General features: G+C 42.8%; 1 long non-coding RNA gene across 1 annotated transcript in view; it reads left to right on the top strand.

Annotated features, from left to right (window-relative positions):
* Positions 1-15,970: 15,970 nt before the first annotated feature.
* Positions 15,971-19,303, top strand: part of LOC121035395 (uncharacterized) — a 41,867-nt gene continuing 38,534 nt past the window's right edge. The window contains exon 1 of the long non-coding RNA XR_005792860.1: positions 15,971-16,336. This is a non-coding gene — a long non-coding RNA (uncharacterized LOC121035395). The remainder of the gene's footprint in view (positions 16,337-19,303) is intronic.

Below are 19,303 nucleotides of genomic sequence, written 5' to 3'. Positions count from 1 at the left end.
GGAGCAATATCCTGGATCTTGAGGGAAGCCAATGTAGACCCTCCCTAAGAGATCACATATTCTGAAAGGGTTGAAGCTCTACTTAACCATTAGTGGATTTAGACACATTTGCCCCAAACTGGGGCCCAGGTTAATACCTCTTAAGTGTTCTACTTGTTCCTTGTAATGGGATGGGAATCCTCTGGTGATTGGACTCACTAGCATTAATCACAGAGCATTCCTCTCTCTCATGATAAGGACAGAATTTTTACATAGTCTTAAAATTATTCAGAAATTCTGCAAGGCAACTTGACTGCATTGATCAAAACTGCCGAGGTCAAGAAAGATAAAGGGAGACTTAGGAACTGTTCCAGATTTGAAGTGATAAAGAGACATCATGACAACTGAATGTAACCCACGATCCAGGATTTTCTTTACCCATAGAGACCACTATTAGCATAATGGGAGACTTTGAATAAAGTCTGTGAATTAGTTATGAGTATTGTTACAATGCTAATTTCCTAATTTTGATTATGTACTATGTTAACAGAACTTATTGTACTATGTTGTAAGGAAAAGCCCTTATTTTTAGAAGATACACATTGAAAGGTTAAAGTGGCATCATATCTGCAGCCCAAATCGTTGAGATAAAGAAAATGTATCTATCTAGCTATCGAAAGCAAATGTGGTTAAATGTCACTATGTGTAGAATCTGGATGAAGAGTAGATGGGAATTTCTTTGTGCTAATTATGCATCTTTTCGGTAAGTCTGAAATCAGGACAAAGTATAGAGCCAAAAAAAAAAAAAAAATCCAGTTGGTAAAGAGGCTGCCAATTGTGACCACTGGAGCAGTATGGTTCAGATCCCTTTCTATATCCCCTTCTCAAATTATCCTTTCCATCCAAATCATTGATGTCTAGGTTTGTGATTTAAATCTCTAAATACACAGGGAGTTGTGGACCCCACTGATTTCTCTCGACCATGAGGTATTTGACATGACAAGGTTACATGAAAAAATTTGTACAAGGAACCAATGAAAAGTGAAGGGGTCAGGCCAGATGACCATGAAGCTCTTTTTTAGCTCCAATATTCTGTGAACTTCTGATTCCACGAAGTAGGAGAAAAGACAATCATAATATGAAGTCTTTAAAATAACTGGAAACAACCCTCCTGCTTTGCTTGTGCTGCTATTCCCTGAGACCACATGCACTAGGGGGAAGTGGCTGTTGTAACTACTGCCCCATGCAAGGCTTCCCTTGATCTAGAACCCCAAGGTCATGGCATTCACCCCCTGGGTCTCAGCCCATCCCAGATCCTCCTCCCAGGATCATCCCTGCTCACTTCTGCTGAAATAATGGACTTCTTCAGGGGTTCCAGGACTAAGAGTGGGAGAAAACACTCAGTTAAGATGCAAAGGATTTGTACTGATACTTAATATATCCCCATATCCATAAGGATGTACACATACTTTCTCCAAAATTATAACTCTGGAACAATTTTTAAACTATGTGCTACATTACAAAATATTTTTTAGAAAGGACATTCTTTTAAAATATTTAACAACCAACTGTCATCAGTTCTGAGTTTCTTCGGACTTAAAGCAAGACCAATACCATCCTCCAAGAAGAGCTGTGGTACCTTCATAGATGCTGAATAAGGTGGCTTGTGGCCACCTTATGACCCCAGGGATGCTCAGTCCCAAGCCATCAACCAGGAGCTGATTATCGTTCTTGGAGGCAGGAACTAAAATGTAGATCCTTGGTTGGGAAAAGGGAACTGGCCATCGTGGCTGACAAATGATGTAGCGTTTAGATTTTTTTTTTTTTTTTTTTTTGACTAGGTAGCAGGTAACCATGGCTGACATTGTTAGTTGACAAGCCTAATACCCATTCTCCTCCTCTTCTCTATTATCAGAATTCCAAGCGTGTTTCTAAGTAAAAATACTTCCCCAGACTGTCCTGAAGCTAGCAGTGCTCATATGATCTAATTTTGGCAGATAGGATATAAAGAGAAATTCATGGAAGTTTGCTTTTCCTGATTAAAAAAAAAATAGACTGGCACTAGACTTTCTCCTTTACCCTCTCCCCTTCTTCATGCCTGGAATGTGATGCCTGGATTTTAAGAGCAGCCATTCTTGGAGCTGTGAGGATGAGAACTGCAAGCAGTATGGTGACGTAGGGGTCTAGAAGGAACCTGTGCTCTGGGCTGCTTCCTGGACTGTCTTTGGACATCTCATTATATGAGAAGAACAAACTTCTTGTGGTAGGGCTTTTACTACATGGCTCTGAACATAATCGCCAGCAGAGACTCCAATAAACCCCATCCCTGTCCCCAATCCTTGTTGTTTCCAAGGGCTCTGACTTCACACTCAGGGCCACCCATCTGCTCATCAGAGCATCACTTTCTGTGGTCTACAATATTTGATTTTGAGATGGGCCCACGACTTAAGCCGGAACAATCCAAATAAATCAGGGCTTTTGTATCAAAAAGACAGACTTCCTTTACCAGTAGATTTGGAGTTACAATGGTACAAAGTCTAGAATGGTGGCCGCCATGTGGTTGTGGTCAGAAGAAAACCTGCTGAGAACGAAGCTAACATTGAGAGTGTAAATCTAACTGAGAGATGAAGAGACTGAGTTCCTATGACATCATATGAGCCCCTATATCAAACTATGCTTGAGTCCTTTGTAAACTTGAACTTTCTCTCATTAGATGAGCTAATAAATTTCGTTCTTCCTTGAGCTAGTTGGGGTTTCCTTCTTTGGGCGAGGTAATACTGAAAAATCCATAACTGATTCAGAGACTCACTGAGGGTACACGCCGACTGAGGGAAAATTCATGGAGGTAGCTCTTTTGGGTATGTAGAAAGGGCCTCATGGCTGATGACCTGCAGTGTGCTTTTTAGGAGCAGGGAGCTTAGTTTAAGGAAAATTTGAGTCCATGTCAGTGTCATTCTTCATCCCAGCTGGACACACATTTTGATCTCCGGGCCCAGTGAGAACAGTTTTGTCAGCTCTGAAAATGAGACCTGTCTTGGAGAAAAACAGGGGTTTATTTTGTTTGGCTTGGGGGAGGGTAATGCCGGCTAATGGAATGTCCTGTGGTGAGTTATCCACTCATCTTTCAGGAAACACAATCACCAGGGACAACACTCGCTTTCATAAAATTGTCTCTGACACCATCTTAATTCCACAAATTACTGTCAACCGGAGCTGTAAGGAGTTATTTTTAAACTAAATCTACTTGGCAGGCCATAGGGCAGTCTTTCAGCATGTAGCTCATAAATGGTCCTAGAACTTTCCCAGTGAAATACCTGGTACCTTGTACAAACCTTCACCCAGAGGAGACAGGAAGGACCCTGCCTGGAGCAGGAGAGGAAAGAGAAAGTCTCAGAGGACAAGGGAAAAGCCCATGTCCTGTGAACCCAGATCTCTTCTGACTTAGTATCTCCTGGGATGAGCCAACTTTAGAGAACATGATGCATTTGTTGCAGGAAATATTAGGCCCACAATCCACGACAAGGTGTGGCAGGCAGCCCCTAACACACTGCTGCATGTCCCTTCTTTTGAAACCATCAGCTGAGAACAAAATGTACTTTAGACATGAGTATTGTCCCTCTTCTGAACCCACCATGCCTTAAGTTCACTATCTCCCAGGTCAGCTCTGAGCCTTAGAATTCACATGTCCTGTAATGTTACGGTTTTCATCACTTCATTTGGCCTTTGGGGACAGGAGAAGTGGTTGTCTAGGATGCAGAAGGCTGGGCCTTCCCTCTTTCTCCTTTAGCAGGGCTTCTGGATTCAGTCAAGGACCACCCACCCTCTCCAGATCAAGGCAGAAAAGTCCAGGCTTCCACAGTGATGCACATAGCCTTCCTCCTCCTGGGCCTTTCTTGGATCTTACCTGTCCGCACCCTCTGTTAGGCCACTTTCCTTCCCACCCACAGCCAAGTAGCCCAATGCTGGGGAAAGAAAGGGCTCGGGCACTCTGGTACCAAACAAATGAACCAATGAAATGAACCAACAAGCAGCCCAGGAGCTTACAAACTCCACCTCTAACCAAGCCCTGCTCTTCCCAGCTCTTCCCCCCACCTCCTTTCCCATGCTTCTCAGACTTTCTCATTTAAAAACAAATACATTGCTTAATTTAACCAGGTATTACATAAAACTGAGAGGAGAGGGCTGCAATAAAGCTGCTGTACCCTTACCCCAAACAGTGTAGGGATGGGCTGCGGGGCTGTCAATAAGAAACTAATCTTAGAGCAGCCTTGCACAGTGAATGTGGTGGCCCCGCTTCACAGATCAGGGACTGGGGCTCAAAGGAGACAGAACATTTGCCTGGACCACCCAGCTTGGGACAGAACTGGTCTCTGCCTCTGAAGTCAGCATTCCCAGATATTCCTCTCTTCTGCCAGCCCACGTTTCTCCAAAAACCATGTGGCCAGAGCAATCGAGTCTTTGGGGGCATGTGGTGGTGTGGATGGGGTGAGACACCCTGGCTTTCTTTGCACTTGACAACTGTGAAGGTACTTTGGGGGCAATGTTTCCCCTCCTCCTTCCCCCACATCCTATCTCTTAAAAAGAAAACAAAAAGAGCTTTAGTGCCTTTATCTCTGACCCAGGTCACAGCTGGAGAAGAACACGAGAGAAATAGAGTTCTTGTGGCTCTGAAAACCTCTGGCTGCTTTCCTGGAGTTGAGTCATGTCTCCGCTTCAGGAAGGTGTCATTAATTTGGTGCAAGAAATGAACAAACGCATGTAGAGTGTGGTGTAGAGCTCCCAAAAGGAACTGCGAACTTTCTGGTTGTATCACAAGCGTGGGCTGAAAGCAAAGATTACAGAAGGTGTTGATGGGTCTGGAGCTTGAAAACATTCCTTTGGAGCAATTAAGAGGCAGCTTAGCGCCTCACTGGGCTATATGTTCTCTTTGAAAATGCCTTTAGTTGGATCAGGAAGGTTTGCTACAAATATGTTGTTTTGAATCATAATAAGGTTTGTGTGGGTGAGACCAAGGTTGGACTGAGTTCCTGGGGCATTTGCCCTAGGAATATGGATGGAAGTAAGAAAAAAAAATAACACAAAAAGTCATGTTTGGACTTTCTGTGGCAGGACCCTGCAGGATGTAAAGTGATGTCATGAAGATGGCGATGCCTTTGCTCTTCCAGCCGAGAGTCTGGGGGGTGAAAGCAGCACCCCTCAGAGAGGACTTGGATTTTTAGTCTTCAGTTTAGAGTGGACCATCTGGGAAGTGCCTGCTTCTGAGGGGTGGCCCAGAGAGTCCCTCTGCATAATGTTTCCAGGATTTGTGCCAACACGTGCACAAGAAGACTGGCCACAGCTGATCAGACCAGGGACTTGTGGCTGAGCGGGAAGAGGACTGGTCTCGAGGGAGGGCAGGACATTGGTTTTGTTTTTGCTTTGTTTTCATTGTTGTCTTTTCATTTATTTTTAAGTTTTGTAAAAATAAAAATTGTATATACTTAAGGGGTACAATGTGATGTTTTGATAAACATGTATGGGTGTAATGACTCCCACAATCAAGCTAATTAACATATCCAGCACCTCAGAGTTACTCTTTTGTATGTGTGTGTGTGGTAGGAATACTTCAGATTTATTCTCTTGACAAACTCCAAGGATGTGACGCAGGACTGCTAACTATAGTCACTTTGCTACACCTTAGATGTCCAGAAAGCATTTCATCCTATATGACTGAAACTACTTTTTCATCAATGTGTCCTCATTTCCCCCTCACCCTGGTAACTACTACTCTACTCTCTGCTTCTATGAATTTGACTTTTTTAAGTTCCACATATCATAATAAGATTACATAAATAAGATCATGTAGCATTTGTATTTCACTTAGCATAATGTCCTCTAGGCTCATCTACAGTGATGCAAATGGCAACATTTTCTTCTTTTTAAAGGAATAATAATATTAAATGTTAAAATAACATTAACTGTTAAGGGAATAAATAATATTCCATTTTATATTCCATTGTCTATCTATATCTATCATCTATTTCACAATGTCTTTAACCATTCATCTATCAATGGTGGACATTTAGATTGCTTCCATATCTTGGCTATTGCCAAATAATGCTGCAGTAGGGCTGGGAGTATAGATATCTCCCTAAGATCCTGATTTCATTTCCTTTGGATATATACCCACAGTGGGATTGCTGGATTATATGGGACACTGGACAGTAATGAACGAACCCAGCTGAACCTCTCTTTTGCTGGATGTGTTCTAGGGGCACAGAGATTGAACACTTACCCCACATTCCAGAGGATGCTCACTTACACCAGCTCTGGATTTCCTGAGGTTGTTGCATGCCCTAACACTGACACACTGGGCTGCTGAGGTACTGTGGGGCTGAAACAGTGTCTTTGACCCCAGACCCATGGCCAGCTGGCTTTCAAGAAAGCCACGTGCTGACAGAGGGTGGTGTGACTCTTCCCTGAAGCCTTAGGAGGATGACATCCCCACACTCCATCAGGGACAAAAGGAAATGACTGGTCTTTTCTGGACTGGTCTTTTTACCTGCTGACTCAAGACTCATAAAAGCCATGTTCTCTTCTCTTACCTCCCAACTGTTTTCTCTAAATGGCCCAATGCCTCGCCTTTTTCTAACTTTGTACAGCCTGACAGCTGCAGAAGCCTTTTCATCTCCTAAGGGAGCCACCTCCAAACCATTCCTCTCCCTTGGCTGGCATTGGAAGGCTCCTGGGCCGCAGGTGCCTGGGCAAACCTTCCAAATACCTACCAGTAGGCTTCCAGCAAGAATCCATCTGAAGTGCTGTTGGGCTGAAAAAATCAGTCAGTGTACAAACTGCCTCGGAACTGTAGTTCACTGGCCCACACCCATAGACCCTGCTGGTAAGATCCACCCTTCTGAGCAGAAACTGCAGAGCAGGGCCAGGGCTGGACACTGGAGCTAGAGGGACATCTAGGGTCAGCGGTTGGCTCCAGCTGCCTGCCTCCCACTCCCCTCCCAGGGCTCTGAGGTCAGGCATGCATGCTGCCTTCCCCTCACTCAGCAGGCAGAGCTGGCCACTTTCCAAAGAGTCTCAGCCCTGGAATCCAGACCCTTCTCCTCCCCTTCCTCTCCTGTGCCCCAGAGGGCTTTGATCAAAGCGAGAGGAGCAGTTAACGGGTTTCATGGAAGGATGGTCATGCAGAAAGCCTGGGAGACATGGTTAGCTTATCTGTCAGCAATTTAAACTTAGAAGCTTTCCAGAAATGGCTGATATGGGGAATTGACCCCCAACTTCCTGCCCTTTTTCCAGTTTACAGGAGGACTAGGAAGAGAGGGGCTGCAGTCTATGCTCAGAGAGCTATCTTTCAGGAGAATCAGCTTCACAGTTCCAGGACCCATAATGCACAGGGCCTTTCTCCCAGCTTCAAGTATCCTGCAAGGGTCTGAGCCTACCTGAGGCAGGAGACATGCTCAGAGTTCTGCCCAGACTTTGCATCTACACCAGTGGCTTATCACCCTTGCCCTGCACACTAGCAAAGGGTGGCATGTGCTGTCTGGGTGAATAGGTGATAAAGGAAAGGATGTTGGTAGAGGCCTAGGAATCCTTAAGTGATGAAAAACATGGACTTGAAAGCCAGACTGACCTGTATATAGTTCTTGGCACCTGACAGTTTTGGTCAAGTTAACCACCCTGAGCCCCAGCTTTCTTGTTTGTTGAGTAGCAGCAATATCATCTGCCTTCAGGACCTTTGCTGTGAGGAACAAGTTAACTAGTCCATGTAAAATGCTTAACACTGTGCTTGCCACAAAATTAGAATTTGAAAAAACATAGCTAGTATTAATTAGTTAAAAGAACCCTGAATTTTAGAAGAAGGTTTCAAATGCCCATGAATTTCATTATTAAGGGTCTACTTACCTACTTGTAACATAGGAAAACCTGCTCCCTCCCCTGAAGCTGATGAAAGAAGATGGTACCTTCTTGCCCTTGGTGCCCCAGCCCCACCCTCCTTTCTGTGTCAAGACTAGAGTATCTGCTGGAATCCCACTGCCCCATGTATCAGGAAGCCTTGGGCTAGATGGAATCTTCCATTTTATCTCCCTTATTCTCCCAAATTGTTCTTAACCACTTCCGCAACATCTTCTCTACTGCCTCACCTAGTGTCATCACCTCTTCATGTGATATGCATCCATCCATCCATCCATCTAATAAATAGTAACTGATCACAAGCTAGGCCAAGCATATGTTAACATGCTAAGGACCTACCAATGAAAACAGGACACACATAATTTCTATTCTTTCGATTCCAATGAGGAGAAGCAAATACTTAGTTTGTGATAACACAAATGTTTAATTACAATCATCATTAATGTGATTGTAAGTCCCATGTCAGCTGGGAACACCCACAGTCTAGATAACATCAGTTCACATCCCCGTACCTTTCTCTGCTCTCTCCAGGATCCTGGGTCGTGAGTGTCTTAGGTTCTTATGTAACCTTTGGAGCCAAAGTCCTGCCTCCTTAGTTCATGGATCACCTAATTCTTTTAGGTATGCTGTTGTTGTTGTTCCATACTGTATTATTCATTTATGAAACTCAGCCTTATTCTCAATTTTTAAGAAAACCCTTCTTTTACTACAATAATTTGTTAATAGATATCTACTGTACAAAGGTGCAAATTATGATATGAAAAGCGTAAGATGTGCATAGAGGAAGTGTACACATTCGAATGTGCACAAAGTTAAGCTGTTGGCCTAAAAGAGACTGTTATAAATATAAAACGTCTTATGTAAACTTCATGGTAATTACAAAGCAAGAACACAGAGTACATACTACACTATAGAATAAGAGCCTGTACACAAAAGATAAAGAGAAAGGAACCAAGGCATACCACTACAGAAAACCATAAAAACACAAAGAGGGCAAGAGACGAAGAGAGGAATGAAGGAATTATAAAAAAAAAAAACCTACCAGAAAACAATGAATAAAAAGGCAATAGTAAGTCCATTCCTATCAATAATTACTTTTTTTTAAAGTTTATTTATTTATTTTGAGAGGAGGGGAGGAGCAGAGAGCAGGAGAGAGAGAATCCCAAGCAGGTCCACACTGTCAGCACAGAACCCAATGTGGAGCTCAAACTCAGGAACCATGAGATCATGACCTAAGCTGAAACAGAGTAGGATGCTTAACTGACTGAGGCACCCAGGTGCTCCTTAATGATTACTTTAAATGTAAATGGACTAAATTCTCCAATCAAAAGATACAGAGTGGCTGAATAGATTTTTTTTTTTTTTAAGAGATCCAATTCTATTCTGCCTACAAGAGACTCACTTCAGCTTTAAGGGCATACATAGATTGAAAGTGAAGGGATGGAGAAAGATATCCCATGCAAATAGAAACCAAAAGAAAGCAGGGATAGCTATACTCATATCAACAAAATAGACTAACCAAGGACTGTAACAAGAGACAGAGAAGGTCATTATACAATGAGAGAGGTCAATTCATCAAAAGGATGTAACGTTTATAAATATTTATGTGTCCAACATAGAAATACCTAAGTACAGAAAGTAAATATTAACAGATCTAAAGAGAGAAATAGATAGCAATACAATAACAGTAGGAGACTTCAGTACCCCACTTTCAACAATGAATAGATCATCCAGACAGAAAATCAATAGGGAAACATTGAACTTAAACTACATGTTAGACTAGATGGATCTAACAGATAAATACAAAACATTCCATCCAACAGCAGCAGAATATCAATTCTTCTCAAGCACACATGGAGCATTCTCCAGGACACATCATATGCTACACCATAAAACAAGTCTTAATAAATTTAAGAAGACTGAAATCATATCATCATTTCTGACCACAATGGTATGAAACTAGAAATCAATTACAAGAAGAAAAATGTAAAACTCACAAATATGAGGAGATCAAACCACATCCTCCTAAACAACCAATGTCAAAGAAGAAATCAAAAGATAAATTTAAAAAAATCTTGAAACAAATGAAAATGGAAACACAACATATCAAGACGTGTGGGATATGGCAAAAACAATTCTAAGAGAGAGGCTTATAGTCATAAATATCTACATAAAGAAAAAAGGAAGATCTCAAATAAACCACCTAGCTTTATACCTCAAGGGCCTGGAAAAAAGAACAAATTAAGCCCAAAGTTAACAGAAGGAAGGAAATAACAAATATTGCAGCAGAAATTAATCAAATAGAGACTAAAAGACAAAAGAAAAGATCAATGAAACTAAGAGCTGGTTTTTCAAAAAAAATAAACAAAATAGACAAAACTTCAGCTGGACTTACCAAGAAAAAATGAGAGAAGACTTAAATAATATTAGGAAGGAAAGAGGAGGGATCCGAACTGATATTACACAAATACAAAGGATCATTAATAGACTATTGGGACCACAAATTGGGCAAGCTAAAAGAAAAGGACAAATTCCTAGAAGGATCAACATACTGAAACTAAATCATAAAGAAATAAAAACTCTCAACAGATCAATTACTAGTAAAGAGATTGAATCAATCAAAAAACCTCCAAACAAAAAAGGCCAGGACCAGATAGATGGCTTTACCAGTGAATTCAACCCAACATTTAAAGAGGAACTAATGTCGATCCTTGTCAAACTGAAGAAAAGAATATTTTGCAAATCATTTTATGAGACCAGCATTACTCTTATACCAAAGCCAGATAAGGGACATTACAATTTTCTTTATGAAAATTACAGGCTAAAATCCCTAATGAACATAGATGTAAAAATTCTCAACAAAATATTAGCAAAACAAATTCAACAATACATTGAAAGAATTGGACACCATGATCAAGACGGATTTATTCCAGGGATGCAAGGATGGTCCAACATTCACAAATCCATCAATGTGATACACCACATTAACAAGATGAAGGATAAAAAATCATATGGTCGTTTCAATAGATATGGAAAAAGCATTTGACAAAATTGAACACCCTTCTGTGATAGACACTGTAAGCAACTGGGCATAGAGGAAATGTACTTCAACATAACAATGGTCATAAATGACAAGCCCAGGGCTAACATCATACTCATCAGCAAAAATCTGAAGGCTTTTCCATTAGGATCAGGAACAAAACAAGTATGCCTACTCTCCCACTTTTATTCAACATATTATTGGAAGTGCTACCCAGAACAGTGAGAAAAAGAAAGAAAGACATCCACATTGGTAAGGAAGAAGTAAAACTTTCGCTATTTGTAGATAACATGATAGTATATATAGAAAACCCTAAAGACTCCCCCAGAGGAAAAAAAAAAAATGCTGCTAGAATAAATGAATCCAGTAAAGTTGTAGGATACAAAATCAAAACACAAAAATCTGTTGCACTTCTATATACTAATGTTGAATGATCAGAAGGAGAAATTTTAAAAATAATCCATTTACAATTGCATCAAAAGAAATAAAATACTGAGGAATGAATTTACCAAGGAGGTGAAAGGCCCATAAAATGAAACTATTAGGCACTGGTGAAAGAAATTGAAGAAGGCACAAATGAAGTGACAGATACATTCCATGCTCATGAACTGAAAGAGTTAATATTGTTAAAATGTCCATACTACCTCCAAAGCAATCTACAGATTCAGTGTAATCCCTATAAAGATCCCAAAGGCACTTTTCACAGAAATAGAAAAAAAAATCCTACAATTTGTATGAGACTGCAAAGATTCTGAACAGTGAAAGCAATTCTGAGAAAGAACAAAGTTGGAGGCACCATATTTCCTGATTTACAATTATAATACAAAGCTATAAGTACCAAAAGAGTATATTGTTGGAATAAAAAACAAATACATAGATCAGTGAGAAAGAATAGAGAGCCTAGAAATTAACCTATTTGTCTATGGTCAATTAACTTTTGACAAATGAGCCAAAAATAACGGGGAAAGGATCATCTTTCAATAAATGACATTGGGAAAACAGTTTCTGAAAAAGAAGGAAACCACCTCCCTATCTTATCATCCACAAAAATCAACTAACAATGTGTTGTGATGAGCACTGGGTATAGTACATTAGTGGTGAATTACCAAATTCTACATCTGAAACTAGTATTACACGGTGTTAACCAACTGGAATTTAAATAAAAGCTTGAAACTAATAAAAAAAAAATCAACTCAAAATGGATTAAAGACTTGAACATAAAGACCTGAAACCATAAAACTCCTCAGAGAACACATAGGGGACAAGCTTTTCAACATCAGTCTGAACAACATTTCTGTACATTTGACACCAAAGGAAAGGAAACGGAAGCAAAAATAAACAAGTGGGACTACATCAAACTAAAAAGCTTCTACTCAGCAAAGGAAACCATTGACAAAATTAAAGGCAACCTGTGGAATGGAAGAAAATATTGTATATATGATGAGGAGTTAATATCCAAAAGAAATAAAGAACTCACGCAAGCCAGTAGTAAAAACACAACCCGATTTTAAAATGGGGAAAAAGATCTGAAAAGATATTTTTCTAAAGAAGACATAAATGCCCAAAAAGGACAAGAAACGGTGCTAGAAATTACTAATTGTCAGGGAAATGCAAATCAAAACCACCATGAGATATCACCTCATACCCGTTAAGATGGCTATTACAATCAAAAACATAAGAGATAACAAACGTTATCAAGAATACGGAGACAAGAGAACCCGGGTGCAGCCACTACAGAAAAGAATATGGAGGATCCTCAAAAAATTAAAAATAGTACTATCACATATTATCCAGCAATCCCACTTCTGGGTATACAGACAAAGGAAATGAAAACAAGATCTCAAAGAGCTATCTTTACTCCCATATTCACTGCAGCATTATTCACGAAAGCCAAGATCAGAAACAACCTGGGTCAGTTGGTAGATGAGTGGGTAATGAGGATGTGGTAAACATATGCAATGGAATATTATTCAGCCTTTAAAAGGAAGATAATCCAGTGCTTTGTGACAATATGATATCCTGGAGGATATCACAATAATGAAATAAACCAGACAGGGAAAGACAAATAGTGTATGGTATTACTATATGTGGAATCTAAAAAAAAAAAAAAAAAAGTTGAACTCATAAAAACAGAGTAGGTGGGGTGCCTGGGTGGCGCAGTCGGTTAAGCGTCCGACTTCAGCCAGGTCACGATCTCGCGGTCCGCGAGTTCGAGCCCCGCGTCGGGCTCTGGGCTGATGGCTCAGAGCCTGGAGCCTGTTTCCGATTCTGTGTCTCCCTCTCTCTCTCTGCCCCTCCCCTGTTCATGCTCTGTCTCTCTCTGTCCCAAAAATAAATAAATGTTGAAAAAAAAATTAAAAAAAAAATAAATAAAAAATAAAAACAGAGTAGGAGAATGGTTTTGAGGATTGGGAAGTAGAAGAAACAGGGAATGGTTGATAAAAGGATACAAACTTTCAGTTCTAAGATGAATAAGTTCTGGGGCGCCTGGGTGGGTCAGTCCGTTAGGCATCCAACTTCGGCTCAGGTCATGATCTCATGGTTTGTGATTTTGAGCTCCACGTCAGGCTCTGTGCTGACAGCTCGGAGCCTGGAGCCTGCCTTGGATTCTGTGTCTCCATCTCTCTCTGCCCCTTCCCCACTTGCAGTCACTCTCTCAAAAATAAATAAACGTTGAAAAAAAATTTTTTTAAAGATGAATAAATTCTGAGGATCTGGTGTATAACATAGTGGCTACAGATGGTAACACTGTATTGCATAACTGAAATTTTATAAGAAAGTGGAATTTAAACATTCTTACCCTTGCCCCCCCAAAAGGTAAATATGTGAGATAATGGATGTGTTAATTAACTCAATGGGGGAAATCTTTTCATAAGGTTTATGTATATCAAATCGTTATGTTGTACACTTTAAAGATCTTACCAGTTTGTCTCTTATATCCCAATAAAACTGAACAAAAAAAGAAAATTATACAAAGTAACTTGTGGGTTTTTAGACTTACCTACAGACTTTTACGGGAAGGAGGTATCAGACTAGGGGTTTAAATCATAGCATTCCAAACAGGTTCATATCCTATATCAAGCATCCCCCTTTTTAACATGTCCTCCAGCCCTGGCAACTGTCACTTACCACCCTACCCCATATCCTACTCAAAGTCAGCCCCAGCCTCATAGCATCTGGCTGACTCCTCCCCATATTCTCTTCTACTCTTAGAGAAATACAATTTTTTCTCATCTCTCACCGAACAGTTTTGCTCCTTTCTGTTGCATAGGCTCCTGTCAATGCCCAGAGGTCCTCACCTTTTGCCTGAAGCTCATCATTAAGTGTTTCCCTAAGCAGAGGACTTGCCACCTAAGAGGCATAGTGCTGTCAGCTGCCAAGACATTTTTGACCCTGGTCTTGCAGTGAAAAAGTACAGGTTTCCTGCACATGTATAATGGGGTGGGGTGCTTGCGTTAATTTAGGGGTTAAAGATAATAAAGGCTAAGTAAGAGTCAGCCAGAGTAGGTGGAAGGGGAGACAGAGGACCTGAAAAGCCAACATGGCTGGACCATAGGGAGTGAGTGGTGATGGATATGATGATGAAACTGAAGAAAGATGCAGGTGAGTCCACTGTACCCAGAAAACCGAGTTCACTTCAGACTGCTGCCTATCTGTCACCTCCACCACAGTTCTGCTCCCTGGGTTGGCCCAGAAAGGTATTTATGGCTGAACATCACACTTCTGACCCCCCCTAGCTGGCAGGTCAGATTCTTAATAATAAATGGCTTATTAAAACAATTATTGAGGGGCACCTGGGTAGCTCAGTCAGTTAAGTGTCTGACTCTTGATTTCAGCTCAGGTCATAATCTCATGGTCATGAGATCAAGCCCTGTGTTGGGGCTTTGTGCTGAGTGTGGAGCCTGCATAGGATTATTTCTCTTCCTCTCTCTCTCTCTGCCTCTTCCCATCCCTTCCTCCCTCCTCCTCTCTCTCTCTCTCAAAATAAATAAATAAACATTAAAAAAAACAATTATTGAAATGCAGTCTTCCAAGTAACATGTTAGCCAACACCTTCCTTCCTTGTCCCCATCCCTAAGTCCTTCATTCAATATGCAACACAGCAATGAGCCAGCCCCTGATGACTCCTGTTTTTCCTGCAGTTTCTTGCATCCAGATCAGGTGCACCTGGCTAGGAGCAGGAGCCCAACTAGAAACACTGGGGCCTCTGCTGGCTGCTTGGAGCCTCAGGCAGCTTTGACTGCATGCAGTCCGACTTTTCTCCCTGCAAGCTTTTCAAGGCATCTTAACTCTCCTTGTTTCTAAAAACTGGAACATCCCAGCCTCTACTGACCTTCTGTCTGCCTTAGAATGAGACACCCCCTCGGGGCCAACGCAGAGTCTGGCCAGAGCAGTCTGGACTGCAGTTCCTCACCCACTGCCTGGGCCCCTTTGTGCAGGCTACAAACCACACAAATGAATAAGCCGGCCCTGCTTATAACAGGCCTGGGAGGGCAGTCAGGAACCTAAGAGCCCAGCCTCCCTAATGAAGAAACTGAGGCTCAACTTGGCCTCATGCTGAATTAGTGCCTGTGTTTCACGGCTAATAATTTAGGCAGATCCAAACACCACTCCCTAGGAGAAACCATGGTTCAGCCTGACAGAATGCAAGGAGCCAGACAGATGTATGTTAGAATGTTGACTCTTATTAGCCACATGAACTTGGGCTTTCCAAAGCCTGGTTTTGGCATCTGTAAAATGGGGACTAAAATTCTTGTCACAGAGGTCTTCTGTGAGGTTAAACGAGGTGGCATGAGCCACCCGGCCTAAGCTGACACATGACCGACATCAGTTGGCCGTGTACCTCCAGAGTGAGCGGAGGGCACGATGCTGGGAGCGTGAGGAGGCGTGTGCTCAAGTGTGAGGAGAGGGAGGAGGCAGTGGAGGTTCCTTCTCTCTCTGGTGACTCACAGCCTGGTGACTAGCGAGGCTGGGAGGCAGCATGTCTTGGTGGGGAGGAAGCCCCCCCAGCTCCGTGCAGGCGACATATTGCAGAGAGGCGGAGGGTAGCCTGGTGAGCATGACATGGCTCCAGAGAAATCTGTCACAGAATTGGAGAAATAAAGAAAAACAGGAAATGCTCTGGGCAAATATCAGAACAGAACTCCCTGCAGTATGAGCATTTGGGGATGGGTGCTGCAGAGGGTGAAGGAGCAGGGATGCCAGCAGTGGTGGGGCCTTCATGGGCAGACACTCCTCTGCCAGCCAAGGTGTGGAGGAACACTGGGCTCCACCCAGACCAGGACCTCAACAGGGTCAGGGAAAAAGCCAGTCAGGACACTTTCCTGCCATCCCACCTGGAGTTTCGTGTTCTCTGTGGGGCAGCAGCTTGATTTCCTGGTCCCAGGGATTCTGCCTCAGGCTCTGGAGAACTGGGTGAGTTTCTCTAGCTACTCACGTGATTACACAGGAGGTCAGCTATGTGTCTCTTTTTCATTTGCTAAAAACAGATTCACTGAACACTTACTTTATTCCTGGTTCTGTGCTAGACACAGAAATTACACATATAAATAAGATAGGATGCAAATCCTCATTTGGTTTTGATTACTAATGTGTATGTATGTATGAAAGTGCGTGTGTATGTGCATTTTGCATCAATCTTTGCGGATTTATGTACGTACGTAGTTATGTTTACATATGTGTTTTCATGTGTGAATCCATATATGTAATTCTGGGTGTGCATGAATGTGTGTATATATGATCATGTATGTAAGTCTGTGTGGGTAAGATGAAGTGTTTAAGTGTTTCTGCGTGCATCTTCTTCTTCAGTAACTAAGAAGAAAGTGTAGGGAGGATTCTCTGCAGTGGGCCTGAGGTTTATGTTTACAGAAAGAGGGAGTTATTGTTGGAAGCATTTTGCTCCAAGGATTCTGGGAGCTGGGAGCTCACAGTGCCTCTCAACACACTTTCCTCATGCCAGGTAGGGTTAGGATCTAAAGAGTCAGACATAAGAGACTGACCCAAGCAAGCAGGAAGCCAGGACCCAGGATGGCAAGACCAGAATGAAAGAATGTGCCAAGGCCAGGGGCTAGAACCAAGCGATGAGAACCCCTAACAAGAGCTGAGGGCTTGGCGGTAGTCAGAGGATGGAGGAGTCAGAAGACCCGAAGCAGACAAGAAAACATCTGATACCCAGGTATCCTGGCAAATTGAGCCATGTTTCCTCCACCATCAGAGCGCAAGGTAATTTCTAAACAAAGGCTGCCTCAGGCAGAGCCTTGTTAAAATGTCCTGCAGGGTGACAACCAGTGCCTGGCTTGGGAACCAGTAAGAGATCAGTGTCTGAAGGTAAGGTGGCTCTTCCTGAGACACGAGCCATCAATGCCTCAAATGGAGATTGAGAATATAGAGTAGGATGGGGAAGAGGTGGCTCAGAAGACCCACAGGAGCTCTGAACAGGAAGAGGGGACAGATTGGACAGGACACTGAGGTCACCTAAAATATATGACCTTTGTCTGCTGTTGTCCTTGGCATGGCTTGTCACTTAGATGGGCTTCTTTGAGATTTATGCTCACGTAATATCATTTTTATTATGCAGTTAATCACAGGAGGGAAAAGAAAAAGGGAGTGTATCTGAATGCTTCTATTTCATTTGCTTAATGGAGCGCTCAGAGTAGGAGAGAGAAAGCTCCCTAATCATTTATTTTAGTAACCGGAGTTATATTCGAGAGTTCCTGACAGTGACATCCAGCGATTGAGGGCAGGGAGACTGTCTTTATCTTGGTGCCTGTGAACAGAACCAGACATGCCTTCAAAGGCGTGCTGTCTGCTGAGAGTGCAGATAACAGCACCAATAAAGCAGGGCTGAGGCAAACAGCAGAGGTGTACTATCCAATCCTATTACAGCCTGGATGAGAATTCAGTCTTCCTTCCCACAAGATTCCAGACTGTTGGTTTCTCGGCCGTGGGAGGGATTTTAGATGCTAATTCCAATGTCCTCTGCTTGTACTGGCATTTCCTTTCAACGCTGCACTTGTGAACTTGGGTTGGCTTGTGTGGCTGCTTGGTTCTATTCTCCACACTGGGCCTGGGGTGAGGAGGGCAGCAGGTGCTGGGATAGACCCAACAGTAACATGTTTCTTCTCAGGCCTGCTTGGCTTGATTTCTAGGCTGTGAGTTCGCATTTCTCATCCAAAGGAGAGGTAGTAATGTGCGTGCTGGTAATAGCAATGGCTGTGGAGTCAGACTAAGGAGGGTTCAAACACTGACCCTTGGACAGTGGGTGGGTGCGGACTTGGACAAGTTACCAGGAATTTCAGCTACTGGGTACAAGTGAGGAGCAATACGGCATGGTGGTAAAGAGGGTGAACTCCAGACCAGATACTTGCCATGTGGCCTTGGGCAAGTTACTAACTTTATGCCCAAGTCCCCTCATCCATGAATTGGAAATTACTATAGTATCAACCTCATAGGGTTGTTGTGGGGATACAGCGATAGTTTAGAATCGTGCACTAAGTCTCTGACATTATTAATTTGACTATATCTATAAAATGGACACCATGGTAGTATATACATCACTGAACTGTTATGAAGATTATGTGAAGCAGCGCTGATAAACTGCTTTGCTTAATACCTGACCAACAGTAAGCTCTCAATAAATATAAGCAGTTGTTGTTGCTAATGAAATCAGCTTGGATGCCAGGTCAGGGCCCAGACAGCAAGGCGGTCCTTGCTAGACAAGCCGTCCGCCTATTGCCCCTCCTGATGGGGAGGAGGTCCGGGCAGGCTTAGCCTAGTTACATCATGACGGCTGTTACAGAGAGACGCATCTCATCTCCTTGGCTGACTCCAGGCCTGGCTGAGCATCCCCTCTCTTATCGACCCGGGAGGCGGCAGACGGAGGGGGCTGTTTCCTTCATGAAGAAAAAAAAAAAAGAAAAAAAGAAAAAAAGCCTGTGCCTCTGAATTGCCGCTGGGTGCGAGACAGAGGAGGAGTGGGCAAGAATGGGCACAGGGCCAGGGGAAGTAGGAGTGGGTGTGTGGGAGGAGCGGAGAGATGGCTGGGCTCCCACCACTGGAGACAAACACACCCTGTCTGGAGGTTTGCTGGGTGCTGGATCCCTGACTGGCACTCATAAAGGCAGAGTGAGTGTGCACCGGGACCTTCCCTCATCCAGAGAAGGCTCACTTTCAGAAAGGGCCCTGGCAGAGCACCAGGCCAGGCGAGGAGTCCCTGTAGGTCCCGGGGTTAAAAGTTGGGGCTGCCACCTGCCAGAGCTAAGAGATCCTTAACTCATCCTTCGAAAGATAATGAACATCACGAACTGAGTGAAGGACACAGGCCATGCTTTCGCTTTGGGGGATGGGACCCCTGATCCAGCGGAACTCAGCGCTCTGTAACTG

Source organism: Herpailurus yagouaroundi, unplaced genomic scaffold (assembly GCF_014898765.1).
Source record: "Herpailurus yagouaroundi ecotype Mexico unplaced genomic scaffold, PumYag 161, whole genome shotgun sequence".
NCBI lineage: Eukaryota > Metazoa > Chordata > Mammalia > Carnivora > Felidae > Herpailurus > Herpailurus yagouaroundi.
Note: the sequence above shows the minus strand (reverse complement) of the source record. Positions and strands in the feature narration are given on the sequence as shown.